This window comes from Podarcis gaigeae (assembly GCF_964106915.1).
Source record: "Podarcis gaigeae genome assembly, chromosome: 2".
In the NCBI taxonomy this organism is placed as follows: Eukaryota; Metazoa; Chordata; class Lepidosauria; order Squamata; family Lacertidae; genus Podarcis; species Podarcis gaigeae.
The window spans coordinates 71,617,173-71,623,689 of record NC_139679.1 but is presented as its reverse complement, the minus strand read 5'-3'; positions in this window follow the sequence as shown (position 1 = coordinate 71,623,689).

Sequence of the window (6,517 nt, the reverse complement as noted above, 5' to 3'; positions counted from 1 at the left end):
AGAGGTTTCTTTTCTTTCACACACACCTAAGCAGACCTCATCCCTGCAGATAAATTGCCCATCTAGAAAAAACACCTCCTAACCATTAGAGACATATTGGCTGATCATTCCTTGCTATTAGCAAACAGTAAGCTTAACAAAGGATGGTCACCTTGCTGCCTTAATGGCATTCTCTCTTCCTAGAGAGACGGTCTGGTTTACAAAGAAGTTCTAAATAGCCTGTAGATCTTCCTGGGAAAATAAAATAAAAGGACAAGTTAACAATATTAGGAACGTGCAAGGTGATAGATGGCCATTTACATATTTGCAATGTTGCTTCTCTTCTTGAACCGTTTCCCCATCAACATTAAATGAGTTTCCTTCTCTAGACAAAAGGGCACCACCATTAATAAAGCAAAAAGTCAATGTTTACTCCTCCACACAAAGCTATGCTATTTTCCCTGTCTCAGATACAGAGCTGTTTGTATGAAGAGAGGCATTTATTCAGCATCCTGCTGTTCCTTCACACTGCTCTTGCAGAAGCTAGAATTTCTTAGCTATTCACATTTCTAGCCTCGGCTCAGCCCCCAGACTCTCACCTTGGTTTCTTAGCTAATTTTCCAAGATGAATGGAGTCTCAATGTAGGTTGTCGGGTGGGCTGGAATGCATGCGCCTTAGAACTGCACTCCAGAAAGAAAAACCCCAGGAGTTTATCTAAGATATCTTCATTTACATCTGCTTTGGTACCATCTCAAGCAAGTCTGCATTTTCCCCAATAGCCCATTTCCCATTTCTGAACACATCCAGCAACCAAGCTGTCTTTGTTTTTTTCTGCCTGAATTATACGAAAATGTTAGCAGAGAAGGTATTATTTATTCCCTGACATCCCAAATCTCAACCCTTTGTTGTCATTGAGAAACAACTCTAAGGGTCGCACCTGACTACAACTGCAGTCCTAACTATACTTACCTGGGAGAAAACCCCACTGGGGTTACTTCTGGACAGGCATGGTTAAGATTGCATTGTTAGTCATACTCAGCATAAAAGGTAAAGGGATCCCTGACCATTAGGTCCAGTTGTAGCCGACTCTGGGGTTGCGGCACTCATCTCGCTTTATTGGCCGAGGAAGCTGGTGTACAGCTTCTGGGTCATGTGGCCAGCATGACTAAGCCGCTTCTGGCGAACCAGAGCAGCGCACGGAAACGCTGTTTACCTTCCCACCTATTTATCTACCGTATCTATCTATCTATCTATCTATCTATCTATCTATCTATCATCTATCTATCTATCTATCTATCTATCTATCATCTTCCCACCTATTTATCTACGGTACCTATTTATCTACTTGCACTTTGACGTGCTTTCGAACTGCTAGGTTGGCAGGAGCAGGGACCGAGCAACGGGAACTCACCCCGTCACGGGGATTTGAACCGCCGACCTTCTGATCGGCAAGTCCTAGGCTCTGTGGTTTAACCCACAGCACCACCCACATCCCTTCCCATACTCAGCATAGATTAACTGAAATCAGTGGATTTAAGTTAAGTGGGATATCAATGGATTTAAGTTAAGTTTAAGGAAAGTGGGGTATAAATGTAATAATAAATAACATATGGATGCACCCTTTCCAATGGCTGGCTTGCTGCTCTTAGGTACAGTGGAGGAAGCTGTCCTGTCACTGGTGTTGAAGGAAGATTCAATGGCCAGTCCAGCTTGCATCTGTACATGGATGCTTTGCCTCAGAAGGCAAAATCTCTTGAGCTGGTTGTGGCCACTGAGTCAATACCAAGTAGCTGTTATCAACCTGCATCCATAAGACTATGGAAGCCATCATTCATTGGAACCCTTCTATCAATACTGAGTGCTATCAACTCTCCTTTCTCCTCCGATTCCACAGAAGGACAGTTAGAAGAACTGGAGTGCTTTGGAGTTGAAGATGCTCTGTATTGGGAAATCTGCTTACATTATAAGAATGCCCCTCACCAGGAAGCTTACCTATCATTGAAGGTGTGGAGCAGGGAAGTTTCTTCCCTAGCTGATGTGACCAGTTTTCTTGCTGATACAAAGGACTTCAACTCCTCTTGAGCCACTGGGACTATGTCAGAGTTGCAAGAAGTGGGGTACTTGAGGTGACCAAATGTGTAGTCTGTAATCACTGATACAGAAAGCTCATAATGAGGCTGCTGGTTCGTAATGAATTAATAATAGTAGTAAAAAAACACATCATGTAAATGACACAAAGATGGTTCCCTTTTGCTGCTGGCATAACTGCACATTTTGTTAATTGAGCTTTTGCCTGGCCTACTTTAGAGTGATGATGAAATACCAAATAATAATTGTAGCTCATTCGCCACAAGCCTCTGGGGGAGTTCATAGCTAAATGATTGTCAACCATTCATGAGCCTGCTTATTCGTAATTTGACATTAATGTAGTGCTTGCAAATGAGAAAGGGTTTGATGCCTCAGTGTAAGTAAAACAATCTGCAGATTTGTGGGGGGTTTTTTGGTGTGTATATTTGGAAGATACAGAATTTAGCTGTTCAGGATCAGATTGCGCAAACTAGTGGAAGATAATTTTCGGCCTTCTGAAGATGGGACTATATTTTTCGCCCAACCACTGGGTAAGGCTGCCAATTTGGCTTTCCTTTCCTTTTTTAACCCAATATGCTACCTAAAAACAACTGTGTTTATCTTGCCTTCTGTTCTCTGCCTAACAAGGGATATGTTTCACCTGAGACTGGAGGGGTAAATCTCAGTAACTGCTGGATTTTATATTTGCAAAAATGAGGGAACCACTATTGTATGTTTCTTTGTCCACTGGGTGCAAACAGAGACCTACATTTAGTAGAACCTCTTCCATCTTAAGACTGTGCCCAGATGAAGATTTGTGGCTACAAAATAAAGCCAGCTGTTCCTTTCCTTTGCCTCTGCTTTGCTTAAATTCAGCCTGATTTTAAGTTCTGAAGAACTTAAAAGGCATTTTGGGACTCTGGTTCATCTTAGAAAGGTACGGGCCAACTGTGGACTTTGGTGTCCCTGCCACACAAACTTATGGTTCAACACAGCTTCATTTGCTTTGCTTTTTTTGTAAAGTTTTTTGCAAGTTTGTTTAAGCTTGTCCTTGTGTAGCACCCTGCTTGTGGTTAACGCTTAGCTGGAATGAAATATTCAACGCAGCAATAGAGAAATTAAAATAATAATTTATTTGTCAGACAAATAAATGAGAGGCTCAGTGGTATATGGTTACCAAGCTCTGGCCTGGCCTCTTGCCATCCTGGCCAGCACTTATATTCCCTTAATCCAGCCCCCTTTGCTCCTCCTGTGGCTGCCTCTGTCCAATCAGCCTGGTTGAAATTCCTATTGGCTGTTTGGTAGAACCAATCACAAAAGATACACCCACAAAAGATACACCCACTTCCTTGCCCTTATAAGGGAGACAAAGAGCTATATATAAATGACAAATAAGTAATAATATATCTTACATGGAATCTTAATTACCAGCTCACCTCTTGCCCTCCTTGCCCTATTGCCTTCTAAAACAAATGTTTAATCTTACATTTTTATGTTCAACAGATGTCAAGGATCTTGAGTTTCACATCAATATTGAAAGATTTCCTTCATTTGAAAGTTTCTAAACAAATGCCTGACAACCATATATATCAAGAGTGCTTGGATGGCGTCTTCTGTCTAGCAGGGGGGCTAGGCTGGTGGCTGACTTAATTTCAGGATAAATACAACTCTTACAACCATATGAAATAAGAATCTAGCATTCCTTAAATCCTTTGCATAATTACATTTAAGCCAATATATTTAAGCTAATATATTTCATTCACTTATCATAGGTAGCCTTTTAAAAGAATAAAGCCTTTGTAAAGTAAAAAGGAACTCAGTAAAAAACAGCTTTTAAAAAGAAGCCTCTTCAGTTTACACCTCCCCCCTTTCCCCCTCCTTTCCCAGCCAGCTAGATGCTTCTCCCATTAGCTCTTCCCAACAGCTTTAGAAAATTTCCCAAAAATGCTCTCTTTTCTTCTAGCCAAGCCAGTTGCCTTTTTCACTGCTCTTGGCCTTTCAACCTTGGAAAGAAGATCTGGCTCATTTTACTGAGAGGCACATTGGTATTATTTTACTATTTACCCTTGCCTTTAATTGTGTTTTTTCAGCCTTGGGGCAGCATATGTAATTCTCCCTTTTTTATGACTTTGAGAATTGTTTTTCTACTATAAATCAATGGGGCCCCCTTGTCTTAGGAGAAAAACCTCTTGCCAAGGTTCTTTCTGCCTGGCATGAAACATTTGAAAATCCTTTTTTTAAAAAAAAAAAATACAAGCCTTGATTGCAATATATAAGCTTTGATAAAAAATGCAGGCTTATGATTAGATGCCTCATTCCCCCCTTTCAAGCTCAAGGACCTTCATCCCAAGTGTCCTTGATAGCTTGACCTTCATCATATTCCTGAGGTAAAGCTCTGTATAGGGCCATGATATGAGGTAGAGTTTCATTTGAAACCATCTTGCTAATTGTACTTCTAAAACATGAAATGATACATGGCATCATACACAAAACCATTACCACTACTGTCAAGAAAAACAAGCAAGACAATAGTATCCCTTTGAGTCCTGTGACATTAGGTAACCAATTGGTGAGCCATCCCATATCCCATCCTTCCCATGTTTGTACTGGGACATGTGCTATATTCTCCATCTTTGTGGCCAACACACGGATTGCCTCCCCATTATCTGAAATGTTAAAGCAACAGGCATTCCCTGTCAAGTTCAAGACTCCACATAGGCCTCCCTGCCTGGCAAGTACATAATCCATTCCCATTTTCAGCTGCAAAATGGCGGCTCTACTTTCATCCAACTGTTGTGCAATAAGTCTCAAACTCTGGGCCGTTGCATTGGTTACAAGTTCCACTACTGCTTGCAATCGAATTATTCTGTTTAGATTATAAATAGGATCCCGTGCCCCTTGTATGAGCTCACCAGGATTCCAGGAGGCAGGATCATAATAGGCTATAATGCGCTCTGGCGGCCAATCATCAGTACCGCTCCAACTTTGGGTACTTCCTCCTGCTATATGAGAAATATCAGCATTCCTTCGTGTTCGCCTGGCCGAACTAGTGGGCATAATCCACATTGGTGGTAATACCCAACCCAAGAAACAAGTCCCACTCCATTTGGAAGGGAGCTTTTTGTATGCCCATTCTCCACATATCCACCACAACCATCGGGTCTGAGGTTTTTGGTACGTGGAGTACAGAAGGCGAAATACCAAAAGAGGTAGAGAGTTCACAGTGCAGTATGTTAGATTGCCTTTTTCTGTCACAGTTATGTTCCACACCACTTTCCATGCGTGAATAAAAGGAGGTGCACAGGGCAAGGTATTCCGAGTTCGATAGGTAGTACCGTGTGCCCAGGTATGACTATTCTTAATATAATCCCAAGTATAGTGACAATGAGAAGAGCCTATCATGGGAGAATCAGCTGCATCTGATGATTTATGTACACAGAATTCCCCTTGTACAGGTATAACTCGTAATGGTTTAGTTGAGTTCCATCCGGGGAAATTCTGTATTTCTGTTTGGTGTGGCATTTCGCTTACCATACCAATGGCATCTAATGGTATCGGTAATAAGGGCATACCTCCCTCTGAATCATCTGGCCCAAGAGAGCAAACAAGGCAATTGGTCCTATTTGCAACATTGGCTACCATCTCAGCTAAGCCTACCCACATATTGTGGTCATGGCTGAATCCATATTTAGCCAATTTGGTCAGATTCAAGGACCCTTCCCCTTCCCAAGGGATCAGGATTAATAATAAAATCATGTTGATGTCTAGTATATGCATTCCTTCCACAAAAGATTACCTTATTGTGATAGCAAATAATTATTAGCCCCAATATAATTCCCCCAGTGACAGAAATGGGGTACCACCAAGACCAAAACATATATCCCGAGGATCCCCAATGAGTAATATCTCTGATAATTGTTCCACAAGGGGGCAGTCAATCAATTGTATTAGAGAATCTTTCCGTTCACAGTCGCTGGTTCAGACGCTCCTCAAGCTTCAGGCGTGCGCAGGTCAGCCAGCTTCCAGGTTGTGGCTGCAGCAGGCCGGTCGTCAAATGTTGCCCGTGACCTAGCCCGTTCCCGGTAGGGCTAGATACAGGGGTTTTTGGAGAGAGTTAGTTTTAAAGGATTAGAGGGGTCACCTTTGCACGTCCAACTGCCTTCGGACTTCTTCAAACGAGAGTGATGAATCCAGGGGGTCACCTCAGCTACCTTCACCGCTGTTGGAGTAGAGAGCAAGACGGTGTAAGGTCCACGCCACTTTGGTGCAAGTGGATCACGTTTCCACTCTTTCACCCATACGCTATCGCCAGCCTGGAACTGATGAATCGGCTCGGCAATGCTGCACGGCGTGCGTTCGAGGGCCCACCTGTTAAGAGAAACAAAAACACGGGAGAGAGATTGCACTTGTCCCTGTGTCACATGATCTCCTATTTGTTTAAGGTCAGCTGGAATATCCTGAACAAAGGAG